This window comes from Neovison vison, chromosome 4 (genome assembly GCF_020171115.1).
Source record: "Neovison vison isolate M4711 chromosome 4, ASM_NN_V1, whole genome shotgun sequence".
NCBI classification, from domain to species: domain Eukaryota; kingdom Metazoa; phylum Chordata; class Mammalia; order Carnivora; family Mustelidae; genus Neogale; species Neogale vison.
The window spans coordinates 62966450-62988226 of record NC_058094.1 but is presented as its reverse complement, the minus strand read 5'-3'; the positions used below and the strand labels follow the sequence as shown (position 1 = coordinate 62988226).

Sequence of the window (21777 nt, the reverse complement as noted above, 5' to 3'; positions counted from 1 at the left end):
AGCACATTTCTGCCTTAGCTGAGTTACTTTTCATGAATGTGTTTCTTTTCAGTGCAAACCAAACACCAATTGAATGATGTTTTAATCTTACATATTTGAAATGGAACAGAAGTAAAACTCATCAAAGTACAAACACAGAGAAACAAAATCATTTCAGTCTTAACACAGTTCTCTCCTGTCCCTCTTTTCATCTTGTTCTCATTCCAGAATAAACCGGCAACACCACTTGAACCCAGTTATATAGTAATTTAGACCACAGATTCTGAAGGCAAACTACCTGTTTGAATCCAACTCTACTACTTATTAAGCTGTGTGAGCTTGGACAAGCTACTTTACCTCTCTGTGTCTCTGTTTCTTCAACTGTGAAACAGGTACAGGAATAGCACAGTGTTGCTATAAAGACTAAATGATGGATGGAATGAGAGGGTATTATGCTCAGCAAAATAAGTCAATCAGAGAGGGACAGGTATCCTATGATCTCACTGATTTGAGGAATTTGAGAACCAAGAAGAGGATCATAGGGGAAGGGAGGGAAAAATGAAATAAGACCAAACCAGAGAGGAAGACAAACCATAAGAGACTCTTAATCTCAGGAAACAAACTGAGAGGGTTGTTGAAGGGGAGAGGGGTGTGAGGGGTGGGGTGAATGGGTGATGGACACTGGGGAGGGTATGTGCTATGGTGAACGCTGTGAATTGTGGAAGACTGATGAATCACAGACCTGTACCCCTGGAGCAAATAATACATTATATGTTAATTTTTTAAAGAAGACTAAATGAATAAATGTGAGGTCCTTAGAACTATGCCTGGCACATAACAAGCTCCAATGAAAGTTAAGTTCATGATTAACAAAATCATCATTAATTGTTTTGCTACTGTCATATTCCTCATCACAGATGGGAAAGATAAAAGCCCACAAAATATTATCTTTAATAAACACACATAAAACTAACATTTGAAATTTCTCACTTAAAGTTCTCAAGCAGGAAAGCAAAAACTTGGAAAGGCCAATTAAAAAAAAACCAAAAGTTTCTGAAGTTCTTGTTATCCAAGAAAGTTTTTGCATAATATTTATCATTTATTTTGACTTGAATCTAAGGATTTAGACACAAAAAATGAATTTTAAATATAAATCTCAGAGAGTGCTTTTACAACCCTTTATTCTAGCCAATTAATTTATTATTATAATCTGATTTGCTATCTAAAATGATGGAACCAAATGTCTAGCTTCTACTTCAAAGTATTTCTCAACTCAGCTTTTTTTAAAAATTAATTAATTTATTTATTTAACAGACAGAGATCACAAGTAGGCAGAGAGGCAGGCAGAGAGAGAGGAAGGGAAGCAGGCTCCCTGCTGAGCAGAGACCCAATGCAGGGCTCAATCCCAGGACCCTGGGATCATGACCCGAGCTGAAGGCAGAGGCTTCAACCCACTGAGCCACCCAGGCACCCCTCAACTCAGCTGGTTTTTAAAGAACAATTCATTCAATGTCAAAACTACAGCATCTGGTGTTTCTCACAAAATCTTTAAAAATAGATAAACACTAATAACTAAGTTATCTTTACATTTAAAGCTAATGTAGGTCTATACTATCCTATGTTAGTGATCATCATATTACAAGCTGTAACTCTGTGTGTTAACCGTAAGCTTGGTGAGAAGAGTCACTGCTACACCTGTTAACAACACACCAGAAATGCCAAGTCTTCTCTCTTTAACGTTAAGAACGGCGACACCTGTAGGAGACATGTGCAAGCCAACGGACTCGAAGCTTCTCTCAGCATTCAGGAGTGATTAGTTTTAGAGTAAACCCTGTAAAAGGTACCTTGGAACAATTTGTAGGCTATTGCACAGACTTCTTTACTTCATCACTTTTATATCCCCTTCGCTTTCAAAGAATTAAACTGTCTAAAATATTGCCCAACACCTTCATCTTGCCAAAATCTACCCAAACTTTGACTTTCTAAAAACAAACAAACAAACAAACAAACCCTAAAATCTCTTATAAACATATTTGATGGGAGTTTTACAACACTGAATACTAAGATCACCTTTAATTTGGTATTTTCTTACCCTATCTTTCCTATAAATTAAAAATCGTTCCAAGAAGCAAACCCCCTCAGCCTGACAAGATCAGACCTGATTATAATATTTGTGGTTAATTATTGTGGTTGGAATTCTTAAGTGTAGCAGGATTTGCAAGTCTAGTCGTCTGGCCTGTTTAGACACTACCCTGACATCAAAACTTCTGTCTTTTAACTCTAATAAGATTGGGGTTCTTACTCCCCAGCCTCCAAAAGTAAAGATATTTGTAGATAACACAATGTATCATTTGCCCTTTTATAAAAGTAATTTAAAATTGTAAAGGACTGATATTTGACATCCTAGGAGAAAAGCAACACGATCAGAAACAAAAACTATTCTAGTTTTATGAGACTGCAAAAAATGAACGTATTTCTGTCATTAAGTACAAAGGACATACGAACTGGCCCAAATGGAGACCAGTTATAACTACCATTTAAGTCTGCTTGTGGAAAAAGTTGCAGAGTTATCAGGAATGTATTCTCTGATTAGACAAAGAGTTTTACAAAAAATTCCTGATCCAGGATAATTACATTTATTGAGACTGGGTTCCAGTGCCAGATATGTTATCTTGTTAGTTTAAATATCTTATTTGCCTTTGTTTTCTCATAGTGTTTCCAAGAGTATCTTGTAATAACAGCAAGTACTCAGTAAAAACATCTTGAATTTTTCCAGAATCCTTGCATTGATTTAAAGTCAGGTAAGGCAACAAAATAAAACTTAAAAGTAAAAACAAGGAAAACCCAATCAGTCTAGCTACACAAATTTTATTATTCAAAAATTTTAACATATGATGCTAGTGAGTCTTGGGCTTAAACCAGTATGTAACTCTGTCTTACAGCCTATTTACAAGAATGCGGGAGAGTCCTATGATTCAAAAAAAAATTCTAGAATGATCACAATCACAGTTAATTAACTGTTTATTTGAACCAAGCTGTCTTTTTAAGTAGATAGACAAAAGTGCCAGTGTCTTTTTAAAAAGAAAATCTCAATAATATAAATGGTTAAACTCTATCATGCTAAGATAAATGGTTTGTAGATATAAACAGTTAAAGAATCTCCTGGGGGCGCCTGGGTGGCTAGGTCATTTAAGCATGTGCCTTCAGCTCAGGTCATGATCCCAGGGTCCTCCAAACGAGTCCCGAGTCCCGAAATGGGCTCCAAACTCAGCAGGGAGCCTGCTTCTCCCTTTCCTCTGCCTGCTGCTCTCCTTGCTTGTATGCTCTCTTTCTTGCTATCTCTGTCACTGTCTCTATCAAATAAATAAAATCTTAAAAAAAAAAAAAGAGAATCTCCTGCACTTATAATTAAAAATCGTTTGAGCAGTTCTCAGCATCTTTTACTGCAAAAGATAAAATAATTTAATTCTTTGTATGCTGTCTATACAGTGCATCATAGCCTGATAGATTTACCTTCTCCAATGTCAATTTCAAAAAGAAGGTATATATATATATAAAAAAGGTATGTACAAAACAGTTTAGTTTCAAAATAGGTGATTTGGAAACATTCTTCCTAAGTGGGGCATTATCTGCTCTAGAGGTTAAATAAAAAACGTATTAGTGAATTCATTCCTTGGGTATACAACATTAACAGTTAACCCTTTTCAGATAAAGCTTACAATTATCTTTCCCCAGTCTCAGATTTTTAAGTACTACACCTTCCAAGGTTAAGAACAAAGTACAGACTGCTAAGAGAATTAATAGCATTAGCATGAGAAAAATGTGGACAAGCGGTCTCAAGATTAACTATGTTTTTAGCTTTCTGCATGTGATAGCATAAGGATGTAAGAAATCAGAGAAAGTTAGGTACTATATATAATTAAAAAAAAATCATTCATTCAAGGCCTCAGCCAAAAAAGAAAGCTTTATTAACTAACCAAAAATTAAGTAAATTCAAATTCACTGTAAAGCTCTTTTAAGCTTGAATTACAAAAGGATAATGAAAAAGAAGAAAAAAAAAACCCACAGAGATACAAATATAAAGCTTCTATTTATTCTTAGTGATTAAGATTTGGATTGAATTCTTCTTAAAAGATTATCAAAATATTTTCTAAAACAAGCATGAGATTGTATCTGGCCACATAAAGTCACTGTAAAAAACCTTTAATCATGAAATAAACACAAAAGAAATAAGGACCACGAAAGAATCGGTCTGGACGGCACTGAATCTCTCTGTTCCTGAGAACATTGTCACTGCCCAGCTGTCAGGCTCGGTCCTCTGTTGGACAGCACGCACCTCCAATCCGCCAGCACACAGAATTCCAAGAACATTACCAAATATTAAGTCAGAGCACTTGGGAAACACACCTTTGTAACTGTCCACAGCCTCTGCAGTTCAAACCGGGGCTCAGCAGCTTGTCTTCCTCTTCACCAGTGATGTAAATAAAAATACCAAACATCACTCTTCGAAAAAGCACAACCCCCCCCAAATCCCACAATTAGCAATACATTTATTGCCTCTGAGATAAATCTCCTCTATTAAACCAGACCAACATTATGCCTTGATGTGACCTAAGCACATGCTGAGCCCCCTGCCGCTTATCTCCTCTATCATTTGTTTCTAACGATAGCTGACAAACTAGCCTCACAAATCCTTTTTTAGCTGCTGATCAGACAGATCCCCCTTTGACAATCCAGCATGGTGGAACACTCGAAAATTCTTCCTGCTTCTATTCTATTGCTTGCTCTAAAAACCGCTTTCCTTTTCATTGAGATAATAGCCTTTTCTGCAGTCACATGACTCAGGAGCTACATTAGCAGAGCTTTATGATAATAGACTAAGCCTCTACCCCTCCTGTTATTAAGAGAATGTCTTTTTCTTCTTCTTCTTCTCTCTCTCTCTCTCTCTCTCTCTCTCTCACACACACACACACACACACACAAGGGCATAATGCCCACATGCATTCAAAACACATGTCTAAAATTATTTACTCTTCTTGGAATTACCATAATAAATAAAAAAGTATATCCTAAAATGAAAATGCTCCCAATTTCTAACTCTGCTGCTAAAAATAACTGCGAAGAACAAACACTGATGCATGGCCTTCCGTTCAGTACAATGCAGCGTGCTGCCCATCAACAGTCCCCTATGAGCAGTGATATAAATGCTATAGTTAGAAGAAAAGGCGTGCTCTCTCATTCATTCTCTGGAGCCCGGCCCCCAATGATCTAAATCTCATAGATCTGGCATAACAAAAACTTTGGAGATATTATAGCTATCCACATATTGGAAATGGGTTCCCTGTTTTAGTAAAACACACGTTAAGCACACTTTTAAACACCAAAAGGTACTCTTGTTAGGAATAAATCCTCATTAAGTAACTTATAAGTTGTTCCAAGAAGAAAAATGTTCCCATGGCCAAAGCCATCTTCCAAAATAATAATCAAAAGTTCCTTTCAGTCTGGCCAGTTTGATTAATTTCGGATAAACCATCGACTCGCAAAACACATCCTGCAGAAGCACTAGCACAATGCCTGACACAGAGTCCTTGTCCCAGAACGGTTCTCACAGGTCTCTAGTAAAAGCTTAAAATACTAGGCAAAGAGACCGTAGATTACATTACAGACTTACATCATTTTCTTACTAAAAACTTTTCAAATCGACCAAGCAAGCAATTTGGGGAAGGAGTTTAAGTGTAAGAATGTGTTGAGAAGTCAGAAAAAGATGGGGTAAGGAGTTGCCCCAGGAGAAAAGCATACTGAAGCACAACGCACACTGGAAGACAGACGTACACGATGAGGCTAAAAGAATCTGTTACACTGAAATCAATATATTAAGCTACATTTTACATTCCTTCGTTATAATTATTGCCTTGGTTTTCTCATCTCAAAAATGGAAAACAGGGATTTTAAAAAATTGAACTATAATTAACATAAAATTTTATATTACATTATATGTTTAAATTAACATATAATTTTATATTTGGGTCCGTAATATATGGATTCAATAATTCTACACACTACTCAGTGCTCACTGTAAATGTAGCATGAAAAGCAGATATCCTAATTTTTTTAACTTTTAACTATGATAAAATACACATAAAAGTTACCATCTTACAGTATACGGTTCAATGACAAGTTTATTCCCTATTTCGCAGATCTCTCAAACTTTTTCACCTTGCAAAACTGAAACCTTAATACTCATTAAACAACTCCCCATAAATCCTTCTCCCTAGCTCCTGACAACCGGCATCTATTTTCTGTATCGATGCATTTAACTACTTTAGACACCTCATATAAGTGTTAATCATACAGGACTTGTCTTTTTGTGTACAGATATTTTATAAAATAATTATTTTAATAGCTGGAGTTAAAAACAAAGACCTTTCATCTCACAAAATCATTTTACATGAACTACAATTATAAGTCAACCATGCCAAAATTGTTTTTTAATACCGAAAAACCAAGAACTGTTACAGACACAACTATATAGAGGGATTATCATATAAAAGTGACTTATACAGGGGCGCCTGGGTGGCTCAGTGGGTTAAGCCTCTGCCTTCAGCTCAGGTCATGATCTCAGGATCCTGGGATCAAGCCCCACATCGGGATCTCTGCTCAGCAGGGAGTTTGCTTCCTCCTCTTTCTCTGCCTACTTGTGATCTCTCTCTTTGTCAAATAAATAAAATCTTTTAAAAAAAAAAAAGTGACCTATACAAAAAAACTCTTAATTTCTCAGAACTCAAAAGAACTGAACAATTCTAATTCCAAAACTTTTAGTTTACTCTAATTACATTACCCACTCCACACTATATCAACAATTTGGGTAAGACAGAGTGGGTGTTTACTAATCCTCTCCACATCACTAACCAGAACCACCACCACTCTGGAAGGCTGCCCTAATAACTAACAAAGCCTAAAATGACTACAGAGGTGTCAAGGAATATAAGCTTCCTGAAGACCTCTGTGAAGAAATTCAATTAGAAAATAAAATGTTTCTAAGAAAATAAATTTAAAAAAATTTTTTTAAAGATTTTATTTATTTGACAGATAGAGATCACAAGTAGGCAGTGAGACAGGCAGAGAGAGAGAGGAGGAAGCAGGATCCCTGCTGAGCAGAGAGCCTGATGTGGGGCTCGATCCCAGGACCCTGGGATCATGACCTGAGCCGAAGGCAGAGGCTTCAACCCACTGAGCCACCCAGGCGCTCCAAATTTAAAGAAGTTTAAATGCTGGCACATGTATCACAAAAAAAGCCAAAGCACAATTCAGAATTATTAAGATAACTAAAGTAATTGTTAAAAAAATAAAACCTTTTAGAGTTGTAATGATTTTAATAGATATCCAAATATTTTCAGTATGCACTTAAAATCTAAAGTCAATAGTCAGGGCATCACAGGAAATTGATGTATCATAAGAAACTATTCTCCTAGTAGATAATGAGAGAAAACTTTTTTTAAAGAATAGCACAGGAACTACAAGGGGCAGTTTAGTGAAATTCAACTACCTACATATGTCCTTTTCCCGCTCACATTATCAAATCTTTGGTTATCGCAGAAATCACTTCTACAGAGGTAGGTTGAGGTCACAGATACTCTAAAACAAACACCATGTGTCCTTGATTAGCTACAATGGAGTTTTTACAAATGATTTCTCAGCCAAATCACAGGCAACAGCAAAATGCTATGAATTCCCCGATCAAATCAATAGCAGTAAGAAAATGTCTCCTGCCAAACAAATCGAAGTAAAATGTCTTGATCCAGATTCTGCACTTACACTTCAAGATGTATTGCTGTTAGCAAATCTGTCCTTCTGTCATATTTTCTGCTGGCAAGCACAAATAGGTAAAATTTTCTAGCTCCCCTCCTGAGTACAGAAGGTGGCTGCAGCAGATTTTATCATTAGCAACTTTAAACTTTTTTCGTCACCAAGACAGTAGTGTTTAAAAGGGAATTAAACTAGATAATTTGCAAAGTTGTTTCTAGCTTTCATGTTTTTTGATGGTTGTTATATATGTCAGTGTGGTTCATTCTTAAACCAAAAGCCTGGTGAGAGGTAAAACAAGGATTCCGTAGGGTAATGCTTCATTTTTTATTAAAATGAGGTGAAATTTACATTCAGTCCAATAAACAGATCTTAAGAGTAAAGTTCAAGAGTTCTGAAAAATGAGGGGACCCTGGGTGGCTCAGTGGGTTAAAGCCTCTGCCTTCAGCTCAGGTCATGATCCCAGGGTCCTGGGATCGAGCCCTGCATCCGGCTCTGCTCAGCAAGGAGCCTGCCTCCCCCTCTCTCTGCCTCTCTGCCTCTCTGCCTACTTGTGATCTCTGTCTGTCAAATAAATAAATAAAATCTTAAAAAACAAGAAGAGTTCTGAAAAATGAAGGCACCTATGTAGCCCACACTCCTATCAAGATGTAGAATACTTTTGTGACCCCTGAATAGTTCTCCTGTGCTCATTCTCAGGCAATCTCTCTCTCCTTAACCCCACCACCAACTGCCAATCTTATTCTATTATTACAGATTAGTTTTGTTTCTTCTAGAACTTCAAATCAATGGAATCATACAATAAGTACTCTTTATGCTTCTTTCAGCATAAAGTTTTGAAGTACCATTGTAGACATGAGGATGGAGGGGACCACTAGTCAAGGACTGCAGGGGACCTCTAAGAGCTGACAGTGGCACAAGGCAAACACCTAGCAAGCAAGCAGGACCTCAAGTCCTACAGCTGCAAGATACTGAATTTTGCCAACAAGAATGAGCTGGAAGTGGGTGTTTCCTCCCAGTGCCCCCAGATGAGAACTCGTTCTTGCTGACACCTTCATTTCAGCCTTATGGTAACCCTGAGCATAGAATCCAGCCATGCCATGCTGAATTTCTTCTTTTTCCTTTTTAATATTTATGATTTATTTATGGGGGGGTAGCAAAAGGGAGGGGCAGGGGTGAAGAGCATCTCCAGCAGCCTCCCCACTGAGCAAGGAGCCCGACAAGGGCTTGATCCCAAGACTCCGAGATCACGACCTGAGCTGTAAAGAAGAATCAGATGCTTAACTGACGGAGCCATGCGGGTGTCCCTGAATCTCTGATCTACACAGAACAGTGAGCTAAATGTGGGTGTAGTTTGTCTGTGGTCATCTGTTACATAACAAAGGTAAACCAACACAGATTTACTATATACAAGCTGCTACCAATACATACATACAAGTCTTTTGCAAGACATACGCTTTCATTCCTTGGAGGTAAACACCTAGAAGCGGAATCGCAGGCCCACAGATATGTACATTCTTACCATCTCACATTTCCACCAGCCAGCACACGCACACGCACGCACGAGGGTTCTGGGTGCCCCACATCCTCACCAGCATTTGGCGTTGTCAGTCTTTTTAATTTTAGCTGAAATCCTAAATCTGTTAGCAGCCTTCTCTACAGATGGGGCGCAATCCTCAACCATCTCCTTCTCTGTGGAGCTTTTAGAACATTTACAGCTAATAATACCACAGTCAGTCTTGTTTTATATTCTGCGTTAGCACCTCACAGGGCCGAGGTCCAGCCAGACTGCGGCACAGAGACTGAAGGGCAGGGATCACACCTCGTGTTGCTCTTACAGTTACTGCTCTTAACGTTCCCAGCACCAACTCTCCTAGCACTGCTTCTGGAGCTTACTCGTCCAATTTGCGTCCTGACATTTCTTTTACTTCTAAAGGCAATTATGTAGCAATATGACAGAAATACTTTTGAAGAGGCCCCTTTATAGAAAGGCAGGAGTGCGACCTTGGGAGTGATACTTTAGTGGAATCCATATACCACCTGTATGACCCCTAAGCAAGTTACCTAACCTGAGTCAGGTTCAGATGTGTAAATGGCGGACGGGGGTGGGGGGTGGCTATGGGGAGCAGCAGTGCCGTGCCTATACTCCATTGTTATTGTGCAGATTCTAGGAATTATATCGAGAGCAACTAGCCCAGCACCTGGCAGAGGAGGACATCAATCAATGGGAGCTATTACCAGCTCTTAGTTTGATTATGTTCCACAAAAAGAAGAGGGAAGCCCTATCAATCATAACTTTGAGGAAAGAGGAAAAGAATATATAATGTTAAGAGTTGTGTTAGGTGGATGGGACCACAGGTGATTTCATAATTTTAAAATAATGGCATTACTTAAATGATCAGTTTTTTTTTTTTAAAGATTTTATTTATTTATTTGACAGAGATCACAAGTAGGCAGAGAGGCAGGCAGAGAGAGAGAGAGGAGGAAGCAGGCTCCCTGCTGAGCAGAGAGCCTGATGCGGGACTCAATCCCAGGACCCTGAGATCGTGACCTGAGCCGAAGGCAGCGGCTTAACCCACTGAGCCACCCGGGCACCCTAAATGATCAGTTTTAAAAAGCTGGCAGCTTCTAAAGCTGGGTAAAGGGCACGTGGGGGCTTATAACACTATTCTAAATTTCCACAATACAAATAAATAAATTGAGTCAGAAAATGGCAAATCTTTAATCAACAAAGATGTTGTGGTATGCTATTATCATATATTTTATTTATTCATATTTTTAAAATGAGATACACTCTGAAGATATCACACTTACCAAATTGCCGAGTGTAAACAAACTAAGTCATCTAGGATATTAATTTATAAACCCATTAACACTGTAATTACATAGATCAGATTTCTAAAACCTGATAAAATATCCTGGAGTCATGTATCTGTTAAATATATTTTTACCACGATGAGGAAAAGTTAAGTAATGTCCATTTGAACTGGCTGTTTTCGTTAGATATACAGTCCACAGAATTAGGTCACCAGACTCCTGACTTCCTTCCTCAAGAGCTGAGTCCATGATAAAGGAAAAGGCCTATCTGTGAATATCCTGACCGTGGATGTTATCCTGCCATCACTAACCAAAGATTTCATTCTTTTGATATGGAGGAAAATGAGCCTTCGAGAAGGCCCAACTGTGCTAAGCGAGCAGTGAGTGCTATTTTCTTGGGTTATTTCCAATAAAAGGCTCATGCAAACAGCAGTGCATAAATGCCTATGATACTACTGCAGTCGATTATACCCACACAAAAGAGAGCTGAGGAGAAGGACGGTAGAGCGCAATCACTTCTAAATATGACTCTGCCAAGTTACCACTTCATGAAATGAAATAATATACAAATAGCATACTATACTCCCATCTCAGCATTTGTACCTCATCCAAGGATTTCAGAGGCTTCAAGTACTGAATCAGATTCTTCCCAATTAGCACATATGTACCATTGAAAGTAAGCTGCCTTTAAAAGGTGCGGTTATTCTTTGAAGTCACTGGAGTACCACCACGAAATTACAATTAAAATGCTGAGGTGGTCTGTTAACTAGAATTAACGAGAACCATAGGAGCCTATCGGGGTTTATACATTTTATACCTCAAGCTTCCAAAAATGCTTAAGGCTCAGGAAACATATTATATATCTCAAGAATTGAATTCACTGGTAGAATCCATCCCTCGAAGATAGACATTATTCCCTAAAATGTTCTGACAGGATCAATGACCATTTACAATTATAAAATCTTGGAACCAAAATGAATGTGAGGGCCACCCTGTCCCGGGACTCTGGAAGCCATCCATTTCAAATTCCCAAACTGGGGTAACTCTGTAGTCTCCAGTATATACTTTTTAAAAGATCTTTATTTATTTGACAGACAGAAATCACAAGTAGGCAGAGAGGCAGGCAGAGAGAGAGAGGAGGAAGAAGGCTCCCTGCTGAGCAGAGAGCCGACATGGGGCTCGATCCCAGGACCCTGGGACCATGACCTGAGCCGAAGGCAGAGGCTTTTACCCACTGAGCCATCCAAGCGCCCTTTCTTTTTTAAACATTTAACTTCAGAATCATTGACATGTTGAGGGAGAAAACGTCCCGCACTGTTGCTGAGGGTCCAAAAAGTAACCAAGGGTGGAGCCTTGACCATATTGCTTCTTCAAAACATTAGAGAGGACTGCGATTGCAGGGATAACACAGAAGAGCAATAACACGTCCTTGAGCTGAAGTCTCCTGGCCTCACAAACTTTGTCATCCTTAATTCTTGTGAATTAACCAGATTTGTTTTTCTGGCTCTGCTATTCTCTGGATCCTCTATTCATTAACTTCTCCCAAATAAAGCCAAAAGAACATGTCAGTCACACACACACAGAAGACAAGGATGTGGCTCACTATTCTCACTGTATCATAAAGGAGTGCTACACAGGTAGATGATAGTAAGACTTTTGTGTCAACCTGTTTTAACTAAGATCTGACCAGAAATTTTCATTTATTCACAAACTTGGCTACAGAAGCAGAAACATCAAAGTAAGACAAAAAGTTTCTCTTTGTGTAGGAGATGCCATATTTGAGGCAAATAATTAATTATTCACCTATTCCAAATTTCACAGGCACAAGAGGCCCTTGTGACAAAAGGTGCTAAGGGACATGTGTTTTATGTTGGTCTATAAGACTGCATCCCTCACAGCAGATCACTGCATCTCAGAACCTCGAGTCAATCCCAACTCAACTTCAAGTGCCACTTGATGCTTTTGAGGTGGATGATTTCTTTCACCTTCCTCTCACTGGAGCTCTTTCTTTTTCTGTCTTCTCCTATTCGCTCCTTCCTCTCAAAATATCATTAAGATTATGTTTCCTTGTCTGGAAGAGGGTAATAATGATTGCAATCATAGTCACAAGTATAGAGAAAGAGGGAAAATATCTTAAGGGGAAAAAAGAAATCTTTCCTTGGAGCCCACAGGCCACAGCAATAGTTTCTAAGAAAGGAAAACATTTTTGATACCTGACCTGCTGTCCTCCTCTCTTTAAAGCTTTAGATTAATTCATTTCATCCAAACAATATTTATCAATTGCCAGTGTCATGTAAGGCACTAAGTCAAGTGCTGGGCATACAAAAATGAGCAGGACAAAGTTCCTGACCTCATGAGAACTATAATCAAGGAGGGCAAAGAGAAATGTCAGCAAAATTTATAAAATATGATAAAAAATGCCATTTCAAGGTCTGGGCTGTTATAGGACCAAGGAGAGAGAATGCCTAATTTTGGAAAGGAAGGCCCAACCAAGAAATATTTCAAAGGGCAGCAGGACACAAGTAGGACTGTATCAAGTGTATGAGGAAGTGGAGAAGTAAGTGCACAAGCAGGAGAGAATAAAAGCAAGTCTCTTCCTAGGGCTTTAAGGAAATCTCCATGAGGGTCCCTAAAAAAAGGTGGTGTGGGGGCCTTGGTGGCTTAGATGGCTAAGTGAATACCTTCGGCTCAGGTCATGATCCCAGAGTCCCAGAATCAAGTCCCGAATCGGGCTTTCAACTCCATGGGGAGTCTGCTTCTCCTCTGACCTCCCCTCTCATGCTCTCTCTCATTCTCTCTCTCTCTCTCAAATAAATAGATAAAATCTTTAAAAAAAAAAAAAGTGGTGGGAAAAAATGCTGGAAAGGTGGGCATGAACAAGGCGAGGATAAGCTTTATCTGCAGAGCTAAGGAGGCTGAAATTCATCCTGCAGGGAATAGGAAACCCAACTGAGCAGCTGAATAACATGATTTTTTTTTTTTAAAAGGAAGTTTAGGGGTGTCTGGGTGGCTCAGTGAGTTGAATGTCTAACTTTGGCTCAAGTCATGATCTCAGGCTCCCCTCTCAGTGGGGAGTCAGCTTGTCCCTGTCCCTACCCCTGCTTGTGGTCTCTCTCCCTCTCTCTCAAATAAATAAAACCTTTTAAAAGATTAAACTAAATGAGAATGAGAAAGAGAAAAGAAAAAAGAGAAACAAAGTTTACCAATGGTATGGACTTCAAGAAATGATACTAGTTAGGGAGAACAGTTAGGAAACTGTACCAATAATATCAGTGAGAAATGATGAAACTAGATGTAAGCTAAGTCATCTAACCCTTTAAAGTCTAGCACAGCCCCAAAATTAACCCTAACATATATGGTCAAATGGTTTTTGACAAAGGTGCCAAGACGATTCAATGGGGTCCTTATATTTGTCTTTTCAACAAATGGTGCTGGGAAAATCAGATATTCACATCAAAAAAAAAAAAATCAGACTCTTGGCTTACATATACAAAACTAACTCAAGAGTAGGTCAGAGACCTTAACAGAAGAGCTAAAACTATAAAAGTCTTACAAGAAAACATAGGGGGAAATGTCATGATAGTAAGTTTCATAATCCAACAGATTTTTCAGATTTAACACCAAAAGCACATGTAACCAAAAAAAAAAAAAAAAAAAGGGAAAGAAAGAAAGAAAGAAAAAGTTGGGGTGCCTGGGTAGCTCAGTGCCTGTCTGCCGGTAATCTTGCTTTATCAAATAAATAAATAAAATCTTTAAAAAAATAAAAAACTAGTTAAGTCAGACTTCAAAATTAAAAACTTCTGTGCATCAAAAGATATTACCAACAGAATAAAAAGGCAATCTATGGAATGGGAGAAAATATTTGCAAATCATATATGTGATAAGAGATCAATATCCAATATACAACATAAACAGTTCGATTTTTAAAAATGGGGAAAGCATTTGAACATGCACTTCTCCAAAGAAGATATGCAAAGGGCCAATAAGCACATTAAAGGATGCTCAACCTCAATAATCACTAGGGAAATGAAAATCAAAGCCACAAGGTACCATGTCACATCTACTAGGATGGCTATTATCAGAAAACTAGAGGGGCATCTGGGTGGCTCAGTCAGGTAAGCATCCAACTCTTGATGTCAGCCCAGGTTTGATCTCAGGGTCATGAGTTCAAGCCCCATACTGGGCTCCACACTGGGCATGGAGCCTACTTTAAAAACACACACACATACTAGCCAACTAAAAAACAAGTATTGGCAAAGATGTGGAGAAACTGGAACCCTTGTGCGTTGTTGTTGGCCTATAAAGTGACACAGCCACTACGGAAAACTGGATGGTGATTCCTCAAAAGAATTGAAAATAAAATGACCAAATGACTCTTCTGAAAGCAGGGACTTGAACAAATACTGATACACCTATGTTCATAGCAGCATTATTCACAATCGCTTCAAGGTGGAAACTAGCAAGTGTCCACCGACAGATAAATGGATAAATAAATGCATCGTGATACATACATACGATGAAATACTATTCAACTATAAAAAGGGAGGAAATGTGGACACATGCTACAAGATGGATGAACCCTGAGGACATGCTAAGTGAAATAAGTAACTAGAGGTTAGAATCTCTAAATGAGCTTCCCAGAATGGTCAAGTTCACATAGAGGAGACCAGTGTTTGCCAGAGAAAGGAGGGGAGAAGGAATGGGAAGACAGTGTTTCGCGGGTGCAGACTTTCAACTAAGTAAGACAAGTTCTGGAGATCCATATTGCTGATGGTTATACAACAATGTCAACGTACTTAATGCCACAGAATGGTACACTTAAAATGGTTAAAACGGTAATTTTGTTACGTTTATTTTACCCACAATTTATTCTAAGGAGTCTACTATATCTATCCTTGAGTTAGAGAATGTAAAAAATGTCCTCATATTTGGAATTTTGCTTACATTTTCAACAGTATCATTATTGCCTCAATGAAAGCATATTCTCTGTCAGCTGCCAAAAAAGAAAAGATTTACCCTGACTCATAGAAAAGAAAACAATAAGAAGTAATACCTTTAGAACTCAGTGGTTAGACCAAAATTATCCCTGGCCTCTAAGGAGGGAAGCCAAAGGACAACACACACACGTGACTATGCCTTTACGAATGACCATGTCTGGTCTGTTCTATAATGATTATAACCCCCGGCAGACAGTCTCTCTTTTGCTGCCCTGCCTGCTGCTCCCTTGCAGTATATTCAATAACCTTCTATCTCCTTTTTAAAGAAATGATTATAAGCCCCAAGTCTGGTCTAGCTGCCTGCTGTGTGCCCAAGGTTTCAAGTGATTCATGTTCATTTACTATTAGTCCAATAAGTAGAATTACCACCAAAATTTCGGAGTATTTTCTGCCTTACAAAATAAAGATAAAACCATGTGTTAACTAAGCAAGAGAACCTCAACAAAAAGGTCAGAGAACAATTTACTCATTTCGTTAGTGAGAAAATGAAGAGTAAGTTAGGTATCTAAGATCCTCCTTAATTAAAGCAATGAGAAAGCTCACAGAGGTAACTCTACACAATCTCAGCTAATACATGATTCTATTACTTCTACTTATTTGTACTTTACTGTAGAATAAAGTAACTGATCTATACGAATACAATGACAAAAATGCTGAAGCACAAAAATGAGACTCTCAAGACTAAACCCTATCACGGAATGCACAAAGTCTGGCAAACGCACAGCGCACACTTAGTCACCCCTTCTCCCGAGGTACAGCAGACACTGCTAATTAATCACTTCTGAGCCTGTATGTGGCCTCTCAATTCTTCTCAACACAGCACTCCAGGCAATCACTATAATCAATAGGAGCTGGCACCAGAGATGAAGTCGGCTTGCCATCCCAACACCAGGGTGGGAATGGGAGAGGGATCTGGGGCAGCCAAGAATCACCGAGGAGATGCAGTCAAGAGTCTCTCCTAGGGGAGAGAGGATATCAACACAACACAGCACAACAGATTTTGCAACAGTAGCTTGCCACAGGAACGGGAGCAGAATCTGTTGGTTTGACGCAGCCACCTCTTCTATGAAGCCTGTTTCAGACACCAGTAAAGACCCGGCCACGCCCTCCGTGACATAATAAACTCTGTAGTTCTTTGAAAATAGAGCTTTTATCCTTGACAGGACTGAAAAAGCGAGGGGCACAATTTGGTATATGTTCCTGGAATTTTGTTAGAAAAATGCCTTGCTAGTAAAAGAAAATCTTCCCCAGCAGGAGAGGAAAGGTTTCCAGATTGGCCAACTACTCACCACCTGTCCTTCCAATTTTGCTGCTTCCTCCTGGGTTCTATTCAAACTGCATTCCCCACTGTTCCTGGAAACCAGCTGGCAGAAGTGGGGGGTGCAGAAAAATGGAGGCAAATTTGCAAGTGACAAAAAAGTTTTTCAAAGATAAGATCTGAGCCAGCCTGCCAGTGCGCTGGAGTGGACCTTGACCAGAATGGGAACCAAAGTGTAGCCTTTTCGTTGTATATGGAAGATTCTAAGCCACAGTCATGTTATCCAGTCAGGCCCAACCACGAAGAGGCAGTTTTATTGTTTTTAATGTTTTGTGGTATTCTCCCCCACCCCACAAACATGGCCAGTTTCATCATAAAAGGACCCCATTCTTTATAAGCAAGACATCCTACTCAGATGACATCAGGTTAAAACTACTTAACAGACTAAAGAGAGGGAAAGAAAGCACTAAAGACACGTTTTTAGAAATCAGGCACATCTAGCGCTGACCATGTGCCAGGCACGGGCCTAAGTTTTTTTTTTATTGACACTCATATCCATTTTCCTCACCACAGTCCTGTGGGGCTGGGACTATGATTTCTCCCAATTTACAGGAAACTGAGGCACAGCGAGGTCAAGTACGGCTAGTAAGTAAAAGGGCCAGAAGCTGCATTTGCGCAGTCTGGTTCCGCAGTCTGTGCTCTTAGCCACTGTATTTATACACAAAAAGCAGAAAGGCACACATGCTCCATGATTGCCAAGTACTCGGGCACTGTGCCAGAGAAGGGCTTTGCATGTGGCGTCTCACTGGTTCCTTCAAATACCACATGAGATGGGTTTACTCTTCCCCTTTCAGAGACAGAAACACCAAGGGTCAGTGAGGTTAAGTAACTTATTCAAGGTTACACAATAGGAAGATTGCCAAACACCAGTTACTTACTGGGGGCCAACCACACACGCCAGCCACTCGGACTGCACTGTATCTTTAATCCTCTCAACAGCCCTGTAACAGAGGTGCTCATTTACCCCCATTTTACAGCGGAGAAAAATGAGGCTTAGAAAAAGGCTGGATAGTTTGGTTAGTGTCAGATTAGTAAGAAGAAAAATTCTAAGTCAGATCAGTTGAGTCCAAAGCCCGAGTTCTTCCCCTCAGGAGACTGGTATAAAGAAATGTTTATACCTCGGCGGCCATATGTACAGCGCTGTAGGGGTTGTGCAGGTGACTCGGCTCCATTCAGTAAACTCAGGGTATAAAGGGGGACAAAGAAGTTTACACAAATCACTGTAGTTTCCAAACATGTAGTCATCAACCATTCACTGAGGTCTTTCCTATGTGTGGGGCAATGGGCGACACGTTCACAGAGGGCAGCCAGGGACTGTCCCGCTCCTTGCCAGACCTTCAGACACGTGGCATACCTCCAATCCCTGCAACCGCCCCGACAGCGCCCTCCCCCCCAGATACGCGCAGAATCACCGGCCTTCCGGAGAACCTAAAAAGCCCTATTTTCTTGCCACTTCCTTCAAGCCCTGTACAACCTGGCCTCCAAGAGAACATGTATTTCAACACTTGGCTTCAATGACACCGCACTGTTAGACTTATCCTATCTGCCTCACCTGTGCTAGGCCCACTTCTCTCCCACCATGCCAAAAAGAAAAAAAGAAGAAAAAAAAAAATAAAGAGGAAAGAAAAAGAAGGAGGAAGAAAGGGAGGAGGGAGAGAGGGAGGGAAAGAAGAAGGAGGAATAGAGGGGAGGGGAGAAAGAGAGAGAGGGAGAAAGCAAGCCCGCCCACCACTACTTGAGTAACCTCCCCGCTTCTCTTCCCCACATAGCCCCTCCTCGCAGCTAGTATCTGCAGAGGCAGTTTCAGGGATCTCATCTGTAGACAGGACGGGTGTGTGGGGGGGGGCTGCATTTACACTTGCAGCCCCATGATACCACCTCGGCCCCAGGGCCCGGCTTCCAGCCGCTCACAGGCCTCCGTAACCAGCTGCCGCATAATGGAGCTCCTCCCCTTTCCGAGGAAGCCCCTCCTCCCACATCTGCTGCCTCAAAGTCTCTGTTGCTGGTAAGCTCTTCTAACTCTTCTCTCTCCATCTTCAAACCCAGTTCAGGATCTTTAGATTCTACTTTTGCAGCTTGTCTTGAGTGCACTAGCTTCTGTCCAATCTCCTGCAACTACCAGAATTTCCTTCTCTCTTAGCAGGCTTCTCCAGGAACTTCTCCCTGTGTCAGGTTTCTCCCTCTCTCAACTTACCCTTAGGGCCAGTATCAAATTCTACCACCATGCTTCTTTCAGGCTGAACACAGGATGGAAATGACCACAGAGTACTGAGGATTAAGTGTGATAATTACAGTAATCGACTACCATACTTCTTAGCACATGGTAGGACTCCATAAATGTCAGGTCTCTCTCCTTTTCTCTTACTTTTACTCTCTGTGAAATCAAACAGGAGCCTGGCCATTGTTGTCCACCAAACAGTCTCCTAGCTCCACAGTTTCAGTTCCGGCTAAACCAGAGTACAGTATTCTCAGACGTGGCCTGACACTTCCCTGTGGCCACCATGTTCACGCCCTTCTACTGACCTCTCCTGCCATTCATGCCAATGTAGATGTCTACAGACCCTCCAATGTTTATCCTCTCAATGGCCTCCTCCTCAGGAAGTTGTCCCTAAGCCCCTTCACTTGAGGGAGACCTTTCCCAGGGTGGCTGGCTGGCTCAGTCAGTAGAGCATGCGAATCTTGATTTTGGGGTTTTTAGTTCAAGCTCCACATAGGGTGAGGAATCTACTTAAAAAAAAAAAAAGACAAAGAGCCCTTTACCCTTTCCCAATGCCCGGAAACCATCAAACTAATCTGATATCAAATTTCAGTAACGCTATAAATATTTATTAATCACTTAATATGTGCCAAGCAATGTATCAGAACCTGAGGCCACAAATGTAAAAAACTACTGTATTCTTGGTGTGTCATGGTTATTATAGTCCACATACTTATCATACCCTAAGTAAATTATAAACTTGAAAGTGGTCCAACCCTATGATTATAAGCTCTCTGATGTCACAGTCTGTGTATTACTCATCTTTGTATTCTCTACAGCACTGATTAAGATACCTTGGTATGTAATATAAATTGCTATACTGGATGGCAACCATAATAATTTTGTTATATTTTAATATCGTTTCCAGAGACTTTTATGGGGTTTCATAATGAAAAACTATTACTAAAACACATGTGAAAGAAATTACTATTCTTTGTAAATTTTCAGATGAAAAAATTATTATCATATAGCTATTAGGTGTATAAAAGTTTACTGTGATTTAAACATAAAACTAGGATTAGAATTTAAAATCTTAGACAATGGTGCCCAAATTTTAGAGTCTATAGAATGCGTCAAAGCAGGGGCGCCTGGGTGGCTGAGTTGTTAAGCATCTGCCTTTGGCTCAGGTCATGATCCCAGGGTCCTGGGATTGAGCCCTGCCTCGGGCCCCCTGCTTGGCGGAAAGCCTGATTTCTCCCTCTCCTCCTCCCTCTCCCACTTGCACTGCTTGTGTTCTGTCCCTTGCTGTGACTCTCTCTGTCAAATAAATAAAATCTCAAGGAAAAAATAAAAAGAAGAATATGTCAAAGCAATGAATAAGAATAAGACAAACTTCCCAAAATCCTCAATCCTTCTATTAACATTTCCTATGTATTTCTGTGTTTTGTAATTGAGGGGAGATGTCCCATGTCAAAGTCTAATGGCTGATATGCACTGTGCCATATATAAATGAGAAATTAAATGGACTAAATAAAGAACAAATTCACTGCACTGAGTCCCTGACTCAGGTGTGAAACACAAGACTTATTAGTCAGAAGGATAAGGCAAATACAAAGTGTGAAGAAAATCTGACAGAAAACAACTACTGGAACTCTTCCCTCCATATTCAATATCTCTAAGAAACAGAACACAGTCCTCTGTAACAAAGTTATCTAAAATTAAATGAGAGGCAGTCACTCCAGTAGCTTAGCTATTGTAAGTATATGGCTACATGCTCAGAGAGTGGAAATAAATCTTAACATTTCAAATATATTATTTCTGTACCCTACTACTTTCAAATGAGTTTTAATTCTGTTTCAACGGGGTAGGGTTTAATGAGGATTAGCAGCCTATTTATTCTTGGTGGTGACCTAGGCATTACACCTAATAATTTGCTTTAAAAAGAACAATGAAGAACAAGTCAATAGTTTAAATGTTCAACTTCAAAGAGCCTGGGTGGCTTAGTTGCTTAAGTGTCTGCCTTCAGCTCAGGTCATGATCCCAGGGTCCGGGGATGGAGACCCACACTGGGCTCCCTGCTGAGTGGGGAGCCTGCTTCTCCCTTTCCTTTTGCTGTTCTCCATGGCTCATGCTCTCTCTCAAAACAAACAAACAAACAAATAAATAAATAAATAAAAATCTTAAAAAAAATTATTGTTAAATGTTCAACTTCAAGTGTTAAGTATCATAACCACAACTAAACAATAAACTTGGGATGCCTGGCTGGTTCAGTAGGTAAAGCACGTGATTCTTTTTTTTTTTAGAGAGTGAGCAAGCATATTACAAGCGGGGGTGGGGGGTGGGGGGGTGGACAGAGGGGCTTGTTCGTTTGGTAAAGCATGTAACTTTTTTTTTTTGGAGAGCGAGCGAGCAAGCGAGCAAGCAAGCACATGCAAGCTGGGGAGGGACAGTGGGGGGTGGCATAGGGAGAAGGAGAGAGAGAGAATCTTAAGGAGGCTCCACATCCAGCATGGGGCCTGGCACAGGGCTCAATCTCATGAGATCATGACCTAAGCCGAAATCAAGAGTCTGACCCTTAACCGACTGAGCCACCCAGGTGCTTCACCCCTTTTTTGCTGGGGTGGGGGGAAGCATGTGACTCTTGATCTTGGGGTTGAGTTCAAGCC

At 40.0% G+C, this 21777-nt stretch overlaps 1 protein-coding gene across 6 annotated transcripts in view; it reads right to left on the bottom strand.

Moving 5' to 3' along the window:
* The window catches only part of NCOA2 (nuclear receptor coactivator 2), a 305109-nt gene that overhangs the window by 138690 nt on the left and 144642 nt on the right, over positions 1-21777 (bottom strand). The window contains exon 1 of one of the 6 annotated variants that reach the window (XM_044245475.1): positions 4387-4417. The exons of the other annotated variants lie outside the window; for them this stretch is intronic. The gene's annotated coding sequence lies outside the window, so the exon portion shown is untranslated. Of the gene's footprint in view, positions 1-4386; positions 4418-21777 lie in introns of those variants that run through there. 6 annotated transcript variants of the gene reach the window in all.